At 39.4% G+C, this 19720-nt stretch overlaps 1 pseudogene; it reads right to left on the minus strand.

The window, feature by feature from the left end:
- Nucleotides 1-14224: 14224 nt before the first annotated feature.
- LOC115738737 lies at nucleotides 14225-16968 on the minus strand (annotated as a pseudogene).
- Nucleotides 16969-19720: the final 2752 nt, after the last annotated feature.

The following is a 19720-nucleotide window of genomic DNA, read 5'->3' on the forward strand; positions in this document are numbered from 1 at the left end:
AAAGTATGAACTCAAACTATGAAAGTTCTCTGATTGCTCGGGAGTATGAACTACACCCCAACAATAAGCCTTTTTTTTTTTAATTACCTTTCGATAAATAAGGCCGTTAAATAGGGATGTCACAAGAAATGTTCCTCTCTTAGGTTGTCTAGTTTTTTAGTAGCCCGGTTATTTTTGCAATGTGCTCTCATGTCTCCATTGGCAAGATACTCCACTTGATCCCGATCGAATCCGAATGGCCCCATGTCTCTATCTTTTCTAACTTGCTCTTTTTGCTTTCTCATGTATACTTGCTCCTAATAGGGATTGAATATCCTTTACTTGAACTGTACGGAGACAGCTCTGAAATTTGTTGGAAGAGGCATGTGTGTCATTTCATAGACAATTTTGTTATTTGATAACACTATCATCTAATGTGGGGTGAATAGATGATTATAATCAAACTTGATAAAATAATGCGAACATAAAAACTCTGAGTTTAATTGGAGCGATATGAAGAACAAAACTATGCAATGCTTCTATTAGACTGTAAATAGATGTGAGTAAGAGAATAGATAGTAATGCACGAAAGTTTATAGTGGTTCGGCTTTTGCTAAAGCCTACGTCCACTTTTCTACACTAGCAGCCTACTAGCTTGATTCTATTAAGTAATCAAATGAGTGATTACAGTAAAAAGTGATAGCTTATACTCAAGCATTTCAACACTTAAGTGAGTGCTGCTTCTACCCAAAGCTTTCTCGCATTAGACACTTTTGAATCCCGCACAACACCTCTCAAAGAATTACGAGATTCAACTCAACGAAGATAATATAGAATCAATGTAGTTCTCTCGAAATATGGATGATGAACTCTTGATCTTACACAGTCTAGAGTACCTTGTGCTCCTTATAAACTCCTCGACATTCAAGCTACTCGTTGGATAGAACTACGTTGAGAATCAATCTCCAAACTAGTCACTGGAAGATTGATAAGCAAAGATCACGTAGCCGTTGAGGTTAAAAGATCAGATATTTGAGAGGATTTGTTCGCCCATACAATGAATCCACAAATTGAGTCTCTAAGAAAAGATATTATATTTGGGGTGATTGCCAATTAACCAAGATTCCTTGTACGAAGAGTTACGAAGATAATCTTTAAAATTGCTGGACACTCGATAAAACTTAGGAAAGGAATACTAACGAGATCATGAGCTGTTAGTGAGATATAACATAACATAAAAAAAAATTTCAAGACTAAGATTATAACAACTTTGAGGATCGCATGAAGATTAGAATATGTCATATTATAAAAGATTGAAAGAGTCTCGTTCTATCCACGTATGATTTGCTTCTTTCAGTACATAAAACTTTGCTACCACCCTTTAATGGGACACTCAAATGATTGGTCATTACAGAATCCGATTCTTCTCAACGGATGACGGGTGATGGAGAGTGCATTCCATAGTCGATCTTTGGAAAATGGAGGTATCTTTGTGTTTCGGGTGATGGCTCGGCATCTTTTCACTGTCAATGTTCCGGGCCATCGTGCAAACTCTTGATTTTCTGGAAAAATTTGGTTTACACGTCTGTGTAATATGGCAATTACTAGTTCAGATGGCTTGCAATGTATTCCTTCTTCAATCAACATATCTGAATGGTTAGGTGAAGATGACAGCGTCCCTTTGTTGTATGTCCCAAGATGTGCGTGCTGCATAAGTTTGGTGTGGTCGGTCATAAAAGTTAGTTTTTGGGTACTTGGATCTTCACATGGTTCAACTCGGTATTCCGGGGTGCCGATCACCTACTATACTTCCACCGTCCCTTCTACGATTTTGTCTCAAAGTGTATGTTTGTTTAAAAGAAGGGAAAAAGCCACCAAAAACCCTAAACTATGCCCGTTGTGACACATTTACCCCAAACTTTTCTTTGCGACACAAAAAACCCTAAACTTATATGCATGTGACACATTTACCCCAAACTTGTGCTCGTGTGACACATTTACCCCAAACTTTTTGTTATGACACTAAAAACTCTAAACTTATATTCGTGTGACACATTTACCTCAAAATTTTGAGGTAAATGTGTCACGCGAATATAAGTTTAGGGTTTTTGATGTCACAAAAAAAATATTTTGGGGTAAATATGTCACACGGGTATAAGTTTAGGGTTTTCAATGTCACAAGAAAAAGTTTGGGGTAAATGTGTCACATGAGTAAAAGTTTGGGATTTTTGGTGTCACAAAAAAAAGTTTAGGGTAAATGTGTCATGATTGACATAGTTCGGGGTTTTTGGTGGTTTTTTCCCTTAAAAGAATATTGTTTCCGGAATATTGTTATCCGACTTTCCAGTGTTTGGAAGATTGAGAACTAATCGATTTATGGGAAAACGTTTTACATGTACTGAAATCAACAAGATTAAATTGAGGGAAGATGATGTTGAAGTTTGTTTGCAAAACATATAAAAAGTGTCATTTTCTAATCCTACATAGTATGGAAGGAATAGTGTATTGAAGATATCACCGCCTACTCTAGAATCTTCAATAACGCGACTCTTCATATTCTTATGGTTGTCGATAGACTTTTCGGTTTTCGACAATCGTCTATTTGACGCGCGTGTTTAGTGTCATTATTGCTTTGTAGTTTTTTAAGAGTCATTATTTGTCGTGTGTCTCGAGAGTCTTTTAGTAATCCGATGTGTAATTATTGCTATGTATCTAGACGGGTTTTTTCATGTACCTAGGGTATGTCGGGAGTCATGTTTCTAAGCCTATATAAAGGCAAGTCTTGTAATCATTTTCAGTAAGGTGAAAGTAATAAATATAGTAAATTATAGAGTCTATCCATCTCCTCCCTTGGAGACTTCTCTTGTGTGAAGAGGATCTTTTACCTTCGATAGTCTTCAATCATCTTGAGGATCGAGACGTGCTTCGCGACTACGAGTTTCAACATTTGGTATTAGAGCACGGTTGTCGGGGACCGTGAATTAAGTCTTCCGAAGTGTGGTTCTTGAAGACGGTGGTCAGCGACCATTATTCGTGTGCAAGCGGTCGAGGATCGGAGTACGTCAAAGTTCTACGGGAGTACGATCGGGGATCGTGATCATTTGATTGGGACCAAGCCGGGCACTTTTCTCCAATCGGATGACGGACGTATCAAGTTCGACGAATGGTATTGAGAAGCTGAACAATTCCAATTATAATAATTGGAGTACCTGCATGCGCTTTTATTTGCAGAGTCAAGATTTGTGGGATATTGTTGGCGGCAGCAACACCACGGCACCCACAAACGATGGTGATCCGAGGAGATGGAACATCAAAGCGGGTAAGGCTCTTTACGCTCTTGCTGTGACTATTGAAGATGACTTGTTGCAGTATATAAAGAGTGCGCAGACTCCCAAGGAGGCATGGGATAACTTGGCGGCGTTGTTCGCGAGGTCGATTGATGCCAAGTTGCAAAGGTTGGAGAATGAGCTGTTGTCGATGTCACAGCAAAATATGACGGTGAGTCGGTATTTCTCCAAAGTTAAGTCTAATTGTGACGAAATTTCGAAGCTAGATCCGAATAATGCCATCTCCGAAACGAGAATGAGAAGGATTATTATTCACGGGTTAAAGCCGGAGTATAATGGTATTGTTACGGCTACTCGTAGATGGGGAACTCAACCGACGTTGACCGAACTGGAGAATATTTTGGCCAACCAAGAAACTTTAGATAATCAAATGTCTAAGGTTTCGATGAAGGGAGATGAGAGTGCTCTCTTCGGTGATAAAAGAGGGTTCAAGGGCCAGAGGAGAATCGGTGCTAACAACAGAGATGACAAACCGGGGAAAAGTCATGACGAAAGGCAAAAGCAGCCAACTCGTGGACAATGGAAAAAGCATCCATGAGAGACGAGCCTTCGATTAGGGGGAGCTTTGTTGACACCTAAATTTTGACTTTTCCTTTTAATCGTTTATTTTGCATAAAAATCAGGAGTTAAACTTTAGTTCCTACCAAAAATAATTAACTTAGTTTTCATATTTATTTTAGCATACATTGCATTCACATTTCATTGGTCTAGTAATGGATAGACTTAATTCAAGGTTTTGAACTTAATTGAATTATCCGAATTGAGCTTGTGGCGAAATTTTTAAGGAATATGGGTTGATTTGAACTTGATTAGGTCTGATTAAGTCCTTCGGGGTTTAATTAAAAAAGGTCTTGTGATTTGGGGTCTATTTCATAAAGTGTCATAAGTTAGAACCCCTAACATGACCTAATTTTTTCTATATAAGTATACTTATGCTTCACAAACGGGGAGGAGGCCAATTCATTGAATACACGGCAAAGTTGAGGGAGGCCGAGAGGAAATAAAGAGAGAGAGGAATCCCGAGATCCCTAGGCTGGCCGAGCTAGCTCTCAACGAGTCCAGCGATGCTTCAAGCAATCTCAATGGCATCACTTCTCCGATGTTCCCGATGAAGCTATAACCAGTTGACGAATTCAGGATGAGATTGTTGACTTTCGTTATCTTTATCCCATAAAACACTGCAGATTCATGCTTCTACCTTGATTTCTTTATTATTTTCTTCGACTACCCACTGACAATGAAGGAAACTTGCAAAGGGAGAAGCCGACAACGCATGGGAATAAATAACAAGGAAAGCAACAAGCGCCAACAATGTCCCGCTTCGTCTTTATCCCGATGAGCCGCTGCCGATCTTGATCTGGGCCATAACGACTCACCGTTCGGAGATAATCCCGTCGCGAAGCATTTTGTTCTGCAGCCCCCGGCGTCCAGCTCATGCAGTCCTACTTCGCCTTCGCAAGTCCAACAAACTCGACACCCAAAGTTCCACACTGTCCAGCCTGCTGCCGCGCGAAACCATCCACTGTTCAGCTGCTGTTTGGCGGCCAATTGACTCTGTTTTTGTTACAAATCGAAGTCTAACTCAATTACTGTCTTGTAATAGAGTTTTGGCGCTATTTCGGAGTTCAATTCGCCACGAATCAAGTCAATGGGTGCTGTTTTTGCGAGACTTTACAGCTTGGTTTGGTGCAGTTTTTTTAGCTCAATACAAGGTAATTTTTCTCACTTTGTTAAGCAATTATGTAGTCGATTGGAGTAAATTTGCATATGTTTATGATCGATGCATATTTTCTATAGAAATCGGGGCACACATCTTATCCTTTGCTAAACAATTTTCTGAATTACAAGTTTTGATAATCAAGAGGAATCACTTTTGCGAGATCGGTTTAAAGTCTTGATTTTCAAAAAAGGTTTGACTTGAATTGAATTGATTCATGTTTTAGGAACAATTTTCAGAATAAAAAATCCTAAATCTAAATTAGACAAAATCTTTTTTCTAATAGGCAACGTCTGCGTTGAGTTGGATAACCTTACCCGTTGCCATTCGGGTACGACCCTCCAACTTAGTAAAGACGGGAAGTTAGCGAATTTGATCTTTTGCCATTTAGATCCGATTCGCTATCTTCATGAGCTGATTTTAGATTTGGGATATCTCATTTTTTTGAAAAAGTTGAAAGGCATGGATAGTCACGATCTTGTTGATTGCTTTTCCTTATCTTGATTGGAATATTGTAGATGGATAAATCTTGATTTGGTTTGCCATATATTGAAAATCCCTAAAGATTCTAGAGGGATAAGGTTTCTTAGAAACCCTACCTAGTTGAAAATTTTTAGGAAGATAAGGCTTCTTAGAAAACCTTATCTCATTGAACTTTTAAGAATATAAATCAAGATAATGAAATCTTCAATTTAACATCATGTGACAACAAAATTCAAAAGGAAAGAGCATAAAAATCATATCATGCATATCCATGCATATCTTGTGCGTCGTGCATTATCTCATTTTTGGTCACCAATATTTGCATTACATATCATGCATATCTCTTGCATATCGAGTCATATCTTGTCATATCGTGCATATCTTGCATATTTTGTACCATACAACATATGTTCTCTTGCATATCTCATGTTTTGCATATTTCATATCCGCATACCATATTTTTTCGAAAATCTCATGTTTGCATGTCATTGTTTTTTTTCTCGTATCATATTTCTTGGTGTCCGCATATTTGCATAACTTATGTTTGCATCTCACATTTGCATATCTAATGTCCGCATATCCCATGCTTGCATCTCATGTTTGCACGTCATGTCATTAATATGTTATACGTTTTTGTACCGTATCGTGTCATGTCCCTTGTTTGCATCTTATATGTCAAGTTTGCTATATTATATTCTCTTTGCCATTTAGATAGTTTCCATGTCATTCATGCATACATTTAAACAAGAGAAAACCTAAAAATCACTCCATTCTCTGAACTTTGAATTGATTCAATTCGAGTTGCTAAACTTAGGATTTTCATGAAATTTAAGGTACCGAAAGGGCATTAGTTTTAATTAACTAATGTAACCAAGTCCCCGAACACTTAATCTCCGATTCCTAGAAGTAAAGTAGTTCTCCCACTATTTTGTTTAGGTTCCTAATCGACCTACCAAAAATGATTAGTGGCGACTCCGAATTTTAAATCATTTGAATTAACCAATGTTGCGATTTGGTAGGGCTTGGGAGAGTCCGTATTATGTTAATTAAATAATTAACCTGATAATCCATTAGCCTAAAGATTAATTTTAGGTCGCGACAAGCTTGGCGGAACCGCTATGGCAATGACAAAAGACATAGTGAATGATGTTACGTTTGTCGCAAAGAAGGTCATTTCGCCAGAGATTGTTGAGCAAAGAGAGTTGAAGGAAATGTTGCAGCATCATCGAAGAGGAGTGATTTCGATGACAATGTGGAATGGGATTTTCATGCGCCTGTCGCAACTGAGGTGCAAGACGAGCTCGTTGCCTTGTCCATTGCCGAGTTGAACCATTCGATGGCTTTAATCACTATAAGTGATAAGTCGATTAATTATGATGTTGATTGGATTGTTGATTCGGGGTGTTCGAATCACATGACCGGAGATCAAAGCAAGTCGTCGAATACGCTTGATTATCTTGGTGGACGTGTAGTTATTACTGCAGACAGCTCGAGGTTGCCAATTTCTCATATTGGTGAGACGGTGATAACTCCTCGATTCAATTCACAAAGAGTTGAATTGAAAAATGTGTATCACATGTCGGGGATGAAGAAAAATTTATTGTCTGTGTCCCAACTCATATACTCGGATAATTATGTTATATTCGGTCCAAGAGATGTTAAGGTGTACCGAAGTGTAAAGCCCAATAGTCGACCAATCATGGAGGGACGTCGACCGGAGTCCGTTTACGTGATGTCTGCTCAAACGGCATACGTAAACAAAACCCAGAGGAATGATACACCTGATTTGTGGCATGCACGGCTTGGGCATGTAAGTTATCACAAGTTGAAAGTGATAATGCAAAAGAATATGCTGAAGGGCCTCCCCCAGTTGGAAGTTCAAGAAGATGTGGTTTGTGCCGGATGCCAGTATGGAAAGGCACATCGCCTTCCTTACGAGGAATCATCGTTCAAAGCTCGTACGCCCCTCGAGCTCATTTACTCGAATGTGTTTGGTCCGGTGAAGCAATCGTCTATTGGTGGATCAAAGTATATGATCACATTTATCGATGACTTCTCCAGGTATGTTTGGGTTGATTTTATGAAAGATAAATTTGAGGCATTTATCAAATTTAAGGAGTTTAAGGAGAAGGTAGAAAGTGAAGTGGGCAAGAAGATTCTTTGCCTTCGTACTTATAATGGGGGAGAATATACTTCTAATGAATTCACGAAGTATTTGCGAGAGTATAAGATACGTCGACAGTTTACTTGTCCATATACGCCACAGCAAAATGGAGTTGCCGAAAGGAAGAATCGGCATCTACCGGAGACATGCGGGAGCATGCTACATGCGAAGAATGTTCCACCTAAATTTTGGGCTGAGTGTATGAAGACATCAGCACATGTGATTAAAAAATTACCTCAAGCAAGGCTCGGCTTTGCTTGACCATACGAGAGGTTATGGAATTGCAAGCCTGTGGTAAATCATTTCAGAGTTTTTGGATGTGTATGTTATGCATTTGTGCCGTAACACCTTTGTAGCAAATTCGATAAGAAGGCGGTTTGATGTATTTTCGTGGGTTATGATGATCAACGAAAAGGGTGGAAGTCTTGTGATCCTACAACAGGGAGGTGCTATATTTCGAGGAATGTGGTGTTCGACTAATTATCGTCATGGTGGTCATCTCAAGCCGTCGAATTGCCAGATTCACGGGATATCGAAGAAGAGTTTCAAGAAAGGTTGAAAGAATTCGATGAGGATCAGCCTATCGAAAAAGAAGTCGAAAAGGATGTTGAAGCACGGTCACAAGGTTCGACAAGTTCATCCGGTGAGCATCGAATAGTAACGGAAGAATTTCGACCAAGTTAAGTAGAGGAACCTGAAGAAGAGGAACCTCGACTTCGGAGATCACGGAGGCAGAGGAGGCCAAACCCTAAGTATGCCAATGCAGCGTTGATCGAAGATGTTGGCACAAGAGAGCCATCGACATATGAGGAAGCATCAAAGGATGCAGAGTGGAGGAAGGCCATGGAGGAAGAGATCCTCGCACTAAAGAAGAATGAGACGTGGGACTTGGTGCCGAAACCCGAAAAGGTACGTCCTATATCTTGCAAATGGGTTTATAAATTGAAAACTCGATCAGATGGGTCGATAGAGAGATGTAAAGCACGTTTAGTCACTCGAGGTTTTTCGCAAAAGTATGGCGTCGATTATGAAGAAACCTTTAGCCCAGTGGCCAAAGTTACTACTGTTCGAGTTTTGTTAGCACTTGCAGCAAGCAAGTCGTGGAATCTGTAGCAAATGGATGTGAAGAATGCCTTTCTTCATGGAGAGCTTGATCGAGAAATATACATGGAGCAGCCGGATGGTTTCAAGAGTAAAAATCATCCGTAATATGTCTGCAAGCTAAAGAAAGCATTGTATGGCTTGAAGCAAGCCCCGAGAGCATGGTATGGGAAGATCGCGGAATTCTTATTGAGAAGCGGTTATTCTGTAGCCCCAACGGATTCGAGCTTGTTCGCGAAGGCGGAAGATGGAAAGTTAGCAACTGTGTTGGTTTATGTGGATGATCTCATCATTATTGGAGATGATGAAGATGAGATATGTCGAATTAGAGCCAATCTCTCTGTCCGTTTTTAGATGAAGGAGCTTGGAGAGCTGAAGCACTTTATGGGACTCGAGATTGATCGGACAAAGGAAGGATTATTCCTATGTCAACAGAAGTATGCATGAGATCTCTTGGAGAAGTTCGGGATGCTCGATTGCAAGCCTATATCTACTCCATTGGATGGGAATGCAAAGGTGTGTGCTGATGAAGGTCGAGAGTTAGAAGATTCGACCACGTACAAGCAACCGGTAGGTAGTCTAATTTACCTTACCATAACTCGACCTGATATCGCTTTTGCAGTGGGAGTAGTAAGTCGATTTATGGAGAAGCCACGAAAGCCTCACTTGGATGTAGCCAAGCGTATCCCGAGGTATGTAAAGAAGACGTTTGATTTTGGCCTTTCGTACATGAAAGTCTCATCGGGTGAGTTGGTCGGTTATTGCGATGCCGACTTTGCTTGAGATCAATACACAAGGCGCTCGACTACCGGATACTCGTTTAATCTTGGATCAGCAGTAGTATCCTGGTGTAGTAAAAGACAGCCGATCGTGTCTCTGTCGATGACAGAAGCTGAATACAGAGCAGCAGCAATGGTAGCTCGGGAGAGTTCGTGGCTAGTGCAGTTATTGAAGGATCTCCATCAATCGATAGATTATTCGACAACATTGTTTTGTGATAATTTATCTGCTATAAGTTTGGCAGAAAATCCAGTTTTTCATGCTAGAACAAAGCATGTGGAAGTACACTATCATTTTCTGTGAGAGAAGGTCTTGCGGGGCCGGATCAAAATGGAATACACCAAAACAGGTGATCAAGTTGCTGATATCTTCACCAAAGGTCTTGGAGCAGCAAAGTTCGATGAGTTTAGAACTCAGCTTGGTATGGTCGCGAGATCTGTCCTAAGAGAGAGCAATCGATGAGGGGGAGTGTTGAATATATCACTGCCTACTCTAGAATCCTCAATAGCATGACTCTTCATATTCTTATGGTTGTCGATAGACTTTTCGGTTTTCGACAGTCGTCTATCCGACGTGCGTATTTAGTGTCATTATTGCTTTGTAGTTTTTTAAGAGTCATTATTTATCGTGTGTCTCGAGAGTTTTTTAGTATTCTGATGTGTAATTATTGCTATGTATTTAGACGGGTCTTTTCATGTACCTAGGATATGTCAAGAGTCATGTTTCTAAGCCTATATAAAGGCAAGTCTTATAATCGTTTTGAGTAAGGTGAAAATAAGGTGAATATACTAAATTATAGAGTCTATCCATCTCCTCCCTTGGAAACTTCTCTTGTGTGAAGAGAATCTTTCACCTTCGATAGTCTTCGATCATCTTGAGGATCAAGACGTGCTTTGCGACTCTAAGTTTCAACATAGTGCAAGTTTCTCTATTAGTTAAAAGGATAGTATGATTTTTCAAAATAAAGAAATGGGCAAGTGAACTAGACCCTATTATACCCACGTGTGGATGCGCGATTATTGGGCGTACTTTACATAGTTGTTGATCCTTAACGAAACGGTGTGACTCTTCTCATAGAAGTTATAGTTATTTTAATTAAATTTATTTTCACATTATAATTAATTATTTAGGTCCAAGAGTGGCAATTTTTCAAGACGAGACAGTTTTCGGACAATGAGGAGTTGTGTTAGAATTAAATGTCCCTTAGACACAAAGAGGTGTGCCCAAAATTAACTATTCTTTTAACATGAATGGTTATGTTCGAGTGATAGTTTTTGAGATATGAAAATTTTTCTTCTTTCAACTATTATATATTGAGTGAATCTATTCATTTTCAGACATAACTTCTAGTTTCGTTTTCTCAAAAAGACACATAGCCACTGTTTCCAATTGTTTCTCTAGAGAATCTGGAGAATTATCAGAATTACTATATGCTATTCTCGAGACTTTGTTGTGATATTTACCAAAAACCATTAGTAACATTGAAGGGTAAATAAATGCTTAAAGATAGTGTTATCACGCCTCAAGGTCCGATTCCATTTCATCCCATTCCGATTTATATTTTTCAACAGATGACTCTCTTATGGTAAGAAGGTAATCATTTTTCTTAAATTACTAAATAAATGAAAAATAATCCACTGTAATTCGGGGAAACAAATCATATAAGGAATTTCGGGATTTGAATTTGAATTGATGCTTGCAGTTGGGATTACTTTTATCCTTTCTCCTGGTTTCTCTGGCTCTTCGTCGATATTTGTAGATCCTCATTTGCTCCTTTGCTGGCGGAATAACTGGGCTGAAGTTGATGTAAATCCTTGTTTATTATTCTACCAGCCCATTAAAAATTGCTTTGCAGCATCTAAAGTTGAAAATCAAAATAGATGTCTCTGTTCGTACATGTTCGTATAAATTTTATTGGATTTTTCCAGCATATGTCTTTTTCTTTTTCATTCATAGGTATTTAACTAGTTTTTGTTGCAAAGAGAGCTAGAAATTAAAAAGGATAAAAAAGAGAAAGATAACAAAGCATCGTTTATTTGCCTATTGCACTGGAGGACTAGCTTGGGTTGCTTACTAGTTCTAGCTCATCTTATTTATCTTCATTACTTAGCTTAGTAAATTCATAGTTATTAGTTTAGCTTAATACATGTTCACTTTTTATGCCGCTCACGGTTATGTCCCAAGGTGTAATAATTGGGGCTTCGTATAATCTTTGTCTGCTCTTGTTAAGTCTGGGGTAATGGATGATGAACTTTAGAGATTTACAGCGCTAATATATAATGGTAAGAGGAATCATCTGCGCTTTCTTGATAAATAGTTCGTTAACTAGTGTGATCATTCCTTAATACTGGGATTTAATTTTGTTGGGGGCAACCCAACATGTTCGGGAATTGATTTGAAAGATACCAATGATTGCTCATCAAGAATACACGATAGGAAGGAGTCATATTATGATATGACGTTGAAAATGAAGAATAACATGTAGAATTAATTCTGGTGATTGCCCAAATTAGAGCAATTCGAATTAGTCGAGCAGATTTCTAATCAAGAGGTGATTGCAAAATCAACTAGGAGGATTCTAATTTGAATGAAGATCTACCACTATAAACAGAGCGATTGTGTGGAGGAATTTTTGTGTGCAACAGAAAATGCTCTGAAGAGATCACAAAAGTTCTCAATAATGTGTAAACACAAGAAATCTTGAGAGTTAATCAAGTGGGTGTGTTTTGTAACAGTTGTGAGGATTTATTGTGAGAGAGACATCGCTGGAATGTGAATTGTAATCCTTTGATTATAGTAGAGCAGTTTTTGGACCATCATCTCGTGATTTTTCTTACATTGAGTTTTCCATGTAAAAAAATTCTGGTCTATCGTTCTTCTTATTTCTTGTCATTGTGTTAATTATGTCTATTCTCCGAAGAGAATAGAAGCCCACATATTGTGCGAAGAACTCCACTGCGATCGATTGTGGTCCGACTTAATTTACACCAAATTCTCAACTCAGGATACATCTCGCTCTTAGAAATTCCAAAATGCGACCATAGATAATGACTAGCGATTACTTCCTCGTACTCAAACTGACATGTCTCTTCGTACGATTATATTACGAGAAATCTAAGTCAACCGTAGGCAGTTGCTGGGCATTTTCCACCAAAGCCGTAGCAGAGGGAATAAACCAAACATCGACGAGCAAGTGCTAATTGACTGTGACAAACCATACAACAATGGCTGTAATGGTTCATCATTAGTTCTTGGTCATTTTGAGATCGGTACTCAGCAACCGTATTATATGTCAGCGATGTAAATTCGTAGCGCTCATTACCACGGACTTAACAAGAGTGGACAAATATTTAATTAGATAAAATCGTGTGTTGTATACTCCACATCTTCGGTACAAATAACGTTGGATCTCCTTCAATCTCCATAGTCGAGGATGCCGAATTTGACTCAATCTGCTACATAGAGTCATATGATCATAACTCGCTACAATAACCAAATTATGATATTAACTATTCATAGCGACATCTTCCGTTATTTATAATAATAGACCTTAATTTACTAAATATTATTGTGGCGAAAAATTTTGTCACCCAACATAGTTCCATGCGCAGATGTCTGAAAGGGTTCATTTGGTAAGGTTATACATTAGATCCAGTCAATTCCCTCCCACAAAACTTATTGTCCAGTAGAGATCATGAAACTTATTGTCTGGTAGAGGATGATCGATCTCCAATTACTGTATTGAATTGGACTTTGGGTTACAAGTGATGGATTCTAATATGCCTTAAAACGTCGAGGACTTTGTAAAGTGCGAATCACTAAAATAACATGCAAACCACAAATAGAAAACAAAAAAGGAAATTGCAAGGGACTCCGTTGAATCTAAACAAACGGCTTACGTTCTTGGATATCATGCTTAGTCGATGACTGAAATTGAACATGAACGTTTTCATGGACGTCGATGAAGTGCGTAGAGAAAGTACAATGTTTACAAGGCGCGTCTTGGAAAGCTTTCAGAGTCAGAGACAGACATTGGAAACAAGAAACCTGATCTAATCCGAATTTGGAAATTATAACTTAAGAAAGAATTTAAACCTGAAATCGAATTGTTACCAATGATCTTCTCCTCTTCAAACTCTAATGTGCTCTTCGTAATTTATGGTGCCTCAACTCATGTTGCGTGTCTCTTGCTCGGAGTTTATTGTCTCAGCTCAACATGATGAGGGATATCAAGGGATGTACTGATGTGGTATTTGTGGTTGGTATTAAGTCGTTCCATCGGTGGACTTGGACTCTGGATTGTACTGTTACGACCTTCATGACTGATGAACTTGTTTATCATTCCATCGATGAGTTTTATTAACGGTATATTCGTCATGATTTATCAGGCCATTAACTTTTCCGGATATGGACTAACAGGTCGTCGGCCTTATGTGTGACAAGAAGACCATGCAAAATCACTCAACATAATTGTATTTCGCGATAACAAATGATTAGACAACAGTATTTAATCTAGTATAATAATAACAACCTGTTTGGGCAACAAAAAATAAACAACAAATAATCAAAAATCATTGTTGGATATACTCATTCGAGAATTTGTGACCCACAATATACTTTTATTCTCGCTTTGACACAAGGACTATTATACTAGCTAAGCCTTTTCGCATTAACTATGTAAAGCACTTGCGTCGAACAGACACATCCTCATTCTCATTCTCGTTCTCCTCGAGCGATGTCCCCATAGTCTCCCTCGTGAATAGCATGGTCACCGCCATCCCCACCACGCAAATCCAACCCAGTATGATGATCACAACTCTCATCCTCAGCGTCATCTGATACCCATCTTGGTCGACGCCCTTCGATACCGCGAAGAATGTTAATTATGACTCGAGTTTTTTTCGGTAATTTGAGTAAATGAAAGAAGACAAAGAAGAGAAGACTTCTGATGATGGACTTCTTTCTTTAATCGTACAAAGAAGGGGGCCCACTAGTTTCCTATATTATATCATATATTGGGAGGCATGGTTAGTACCTTTAAAGGAAAACAAGGAGATTTCACGCCAGCTTGGTAGAAAAGCGTGTGGGCCCAGTACTAAGTAAAAGAAAAAAAAAAGTCTAGGTTCGGCTTTTATTTTAAAAGCCTGCACTTATTGTACGAGAAAAAATAATAAGAAGAGCCGCACAACAAAGCCGAGGGTTTCCTTCAATATAGAGGACTGCGTCGCGGAAGAAGAAAAGAGGACATACTGCGACGTTCTTATTTTTCGGCCGTACGAAGGAGCCGCGAATACATGATTTGTGATTCGTGAGTTTATTATATCCACTTGTGAGTTGTTTTATTTGTAAACGCTTAGGATTTGGGTATAATCTAGGTGCGGAAAACACGAGCGTATTGAGCGATTGTAATTCCGATTATCCGATTATAGTGGATTATTCGTGCTGGCTCTCCCGTGGATGTAGGTACCGATATTTAGACCAAATCACGTAATTTTTGGTGTCCTTTATCGTTTCTCGTTATTTCTCTAATCTTTTGGCATTGACATATTTGCAAGATCTTGGTTAGTTTCCGCGCGTTATATTACAATAAAGAAGCCCACGGAGCCAATGATTGCCCCGACCTTCCCCGTGGCCCCGGCGATCCAGTGGCACGTCGACCTGAATCGCGCGGGGAATAGCTCGGCCGGCACAATGAATGTGGTCGTGTTGGGCCCACAATTGGCGAAGAAGAAGGTCAGGCCGTACAGGATCGTGAAAAGCTTGCCCGTTTTGTGCTCCCAATATATGCATGTGCTGGAGAGGTAAAGGACGGCCATGAGGACGAATCCCACCACTTGGATCCCGACTCGCCCAACGCGGTGAATGAGGAAGATGGCGGCAAAGTAACCAGGGATTGTGGCACAGCAAGCCACTATGGCCTGGAGTTTCGCGACCTTGAAGGCGGCCTCAAAGGCGGTGCCAGCTTCGATGGCATTATGATGTTTTTCGAAGATGTGGGCTTGGCAGAGATTGCTGCTGTAAAAGACGGCGTCCACGAGGAACCACACAGCGGAGCAGGCAAGGAGGTCGCGGCTATGAAGGAGGAAGAACTTCTTGGAGAAGAAAGGGTAGGATGGCGGTCTTCGGCAATCTGGCTTAAGGGCACGTCTAGGACTGGCTCCATGTCCCGGGCAGCTTTGAGCACATTTAGCTCCACCAAAGCGGTGTGCCTAATTATACCATCAAAATGATGAACTCCGTGTATCTCGTAGAAGTCTAGAAATGAGTCGCTATAGAGAGTTCTTCAAACTTTTGTTCAAGTTTTTACTGAAGGGACCGTGGAAGCTGATGCAAGCAAATATTTCAACAACGACACGAATCGACGCGAATTTAAACACATCATTATTTCTAATTCAATAGAACTATGGAGGTTTAAAATAACACAGAAAGGTATATACATGCCTTGCAGTTTCAGGCATCATCATCCGCTAGTAAAATGTCAATGCGGTAGGAACAGCACCCAGCATCAATATCAACCTCCAGGCGAGATCAGCATCATTTGTCCTGGTATCTTTCTGGCCAAATATCGGGCACACTACCATCGTAACAATCGAGCTTGCCAGAATCCCAATCCCTTGCATCGAAAAGGCGGCTGCTATGAATGCGCCGCGCATCCTCTTGTTAGCAAACTCCGACATGATTGTCGCCGAGAGCGGATAATCTCGTCCGATCCCTACCCCGAGCAAGAACCTGGAAAGAATTTAAAGGGTGATGCTCACATCTTCTGAGTACTCACGAATTTTGAATGGAGATTGATTATATACAATGTGACACGGCGGCGTGTTCTAGCACTATGATCACCTGAAAAACCCTGGACTCGCCAGGACACGACCTTGTGTCATGCCTATGGAGAATCCGCACCCAATGGAGCTGGTCATCAGGAGCATCAAGGTGAGGCCATACACTCACCTCCTCCCAACGCGATCGCCGAGCCTGCCGAATACATGCTGACCAATCACGGTGCTGAGGAGAGCGATGGCCAGCATGGCTGCTTCGGCCGCAGGTTGGATTCGGTTGCCATGGGTTTTGTAGTGTATGTGTCCGAGTAGTCGCGTGATAGGCGGGATGCAAAAGAGGTCGTAGGCATCGGTGAATATCTCCATTCCTTTATCAAGCACAAGAGCCACGAATTCAGAATCACATTTGAGTGAAACAAAACGATGCGTTTTTTGTAAGCGAGATAATCGACTATAATTTGCACACGAATTCATGACATAATGCAACCCCTGTCGGGTGTCCTAATTATTGAGATTGAGATGTGAATGCACACAGGTCAATTTACCTGCCACAACGACGGCCTTGATGTGGTAGTACCGTGTCCTGGCGGTATCGAGCAGAGAAAGAACTTTCAGCGGCATGGTCGCTCGTCACTAAGTTCAGCTTCTTCAAGAAACAACCTTCGAATGCAGCAATCTAATGCTTTTTGATGTGTAAGAGTTATGGTCGGGTTATAAAGATGATGGAAGAGATGACACAGACCAATGGAAGTCCAGTCACCTCACTGTTCGTAGCGTATGCATGGGAAGCAACCAGGCGGTTTCCTTCGACGATGATGTCATGGATGCAGTCGAAGCGAACCGCATGAGTTAGCGATTTCTTTGCTTCTGATTTGGTGAGACCGTAATCTGATTGGACTATGATGACTTCTGGAAACACAATGTGAGTTCTCGTCATTTGAGCATTGTTTAGTTCGTTGGTAGCAAGGTCAACTATCATTATCTACTCCAATCACACAAAGCTCTTACACGGTTTTCTAAACAAGAGTTATACTCCGGCTTGTTTTTTCACGTTCGTGAAATGTTTGGACGTGCTTGTCGGTTCTTGCGACTGAATGGAGTTTTCCCCGCGTGCATGTTTACGATGTTTGTTTGGAACAGGACGTGGATCATCGATCCTCTCTACTTCCAAAGCCGCCTCCTTACCTATCCTTGTTCGAATCGGATTTCCTCTAAATAGGCCGATTTGTCAATATAAGTCCTTCAAGCCAATTTCACAAAGTAAAAGATTTATGATTAAATTGGCGAATCTTTAAAAAGTATAAAACTAAATTGACAAATTGTCAAAAGTTTAGGACTAAATTAGCACAATAAAAAAAATGTAGGACTAAATTAGTTACTATAGAATAAGTTTAAGAGTTTTTGGATTAATAGATATAGATAGATCGATCCGCAACTCAAGTGGCAAATTGCAAGCACACAAACTTGGGCAATAATATAGAGAAAACTCAAAAATCCTAAGTTAAAATGAGGAAATAGATAAATGAAGGCAAAAGGACACCTAAAATGTCAATATTTGTATACGGCACTCATTTTAGTGCCGATTTTTTTTTATCACTTGAGTGCCGATTTTTTTGAAAAGTAGTTATTTCGGTGCTAACTCTAGTGAGCTTCGCCGGAATTCTGATGTGGCATCTACGTGGCTTGTCAGAGCTTTCAAGTCAGTAGTAAAAAAAATAAAAAAAAAATCCACATAACATTTAAAAAGTAAAAACAAACTAAAAATAAGCGAAAAATAAATAAATAAATAAATAAATGTCGTTGCAGCAGCCCGGGTCGTAAGCCCTCACCACCGTCACCCCACCATTGTCTAGAGAGCTAAACACATGTCGGTCGCTTGTCAGAGAGTATCGAGAGATTTTGGACGTGACAAGAAGGCTCCCGAAGAGAGTCAGTGCTTCCTAGATGGCCATTGAACATCGGGCAAAGACTTCCAGTCTTCCAGCATGTTTATTATCTTGTTTCTGTTATTTAATTGTTTAGACACCTTCATTTGGTCATTTACTATTCCTCAAAAGTAAAATCAGGTATTATCATTAGTTTTCGATCCTTGAGTTAGATACATTGCAAGCACTATATCACATTAGTTCTTTTTCCTTAACTTGGCCCGGTCCGCTCACGCATGATTGATGCAAAATTAAATTGGCTTCAAATTTGGTCTACTTCTACAAATGGAGAAATCACAAGGGCCTTCATTGAATCAACATATGACTTAGGGCCTGTTTGGCAACGTTTCTGTTCCTCCGATTCCGCTCTCCGAAATAAAATAAAAAAGAATCAGAAACATTTTTGGTAACGCAAGTGATTCTAATTTCGATTTTGCTCCAGGAAACACTTTTGGACCAATTTTAGGAAACAAAAAAAAAAAGTTGCTTCTCAAGAAAAAGAATACTTTTGAGGATAAAAAGGCAACGATAGTCTTCTCTCACTTTTGTTGAGCGATTGCAAGGCGTGGGCTAGTCAACCTGACCCAGCCCAAATAAAAAAAAATTTAATAAAAATTTCGGAAACTAATAAAAAATGACTAAAAACCCAAAAAATGGAAAATTAATAAAAATTCTAAAGAAATTAGAAAAAATAGAAAAACTCCAAAAAAAAATCTCAAAAATGAGGAGATGGGTCATTTCAATTGGCCAATCCTATTTTTTGATGATTTCGCCTTCCAATTTCTCCCAAATGACGATTTTTCGCTTATTGGCAAATCTTTCCAAAAAATCTCGAAAATTCCAAAAAAATCTCTAAAAATAGGAAATGGATTCATTCAACTGGCCAAACCTATTTTTGGTGATTTGCCTTTCGATTTTTGCTTGATTTATTGTAGAAGTACCATGCTGCATTTGTGACCATCCGCATAACATCCAAAGGTAAAACCGAGCCACCTATGTGGCAAAGATGGATTTTATTCATTCTGAGTAATAAAAGATAATCAGAGTTACCTCTTTCATCCTTGGTATATGCATAGCCTCGAGAAAAGCATGGGAACACAACAATTTTAACGTATTATATTTCCAAAGAACAAATCTGAAGCATCCCTATTTTAGCCAAAAAGACGTCATGGTACAAGAGGATCGGTTTTAGGAAAATCATCAAATGTGATTATGTAATTATTTGATTTAAATGACAAATTGGAAAGAGAAATTATTTCCCAGAACAGAAATTTTGTATAGTTACCAAACACGTTTCTATTCCAGGAACAGAAATTTTATGTAATTACCAAACGCTTTTTGATTCTCTAAAGCTCATCCAATGAACAGAATAAAAAAAATTAATTTTAATTAGAATCACTTTTTTGGAGCATAAACGTTACCAAACAGGCCTTTACTCTCTTGGATGT

This window comes from Rhodamnia argentea, chromosome 2, assembly GCF_020921035.1.
Source record: "Rhodamnia argentea isolate NSW1041297 chromosome 2, ASM2092103v1, whole genome shotgun sequence".
In the NCBI taxonomy this organism is placed as follows: Eukaryota; Viridiplantae; Streptophyta; class Magnoliopsida; order Myrtales; family Myrtaceae; genus Rhodamnia; species Rhodamnia argentea.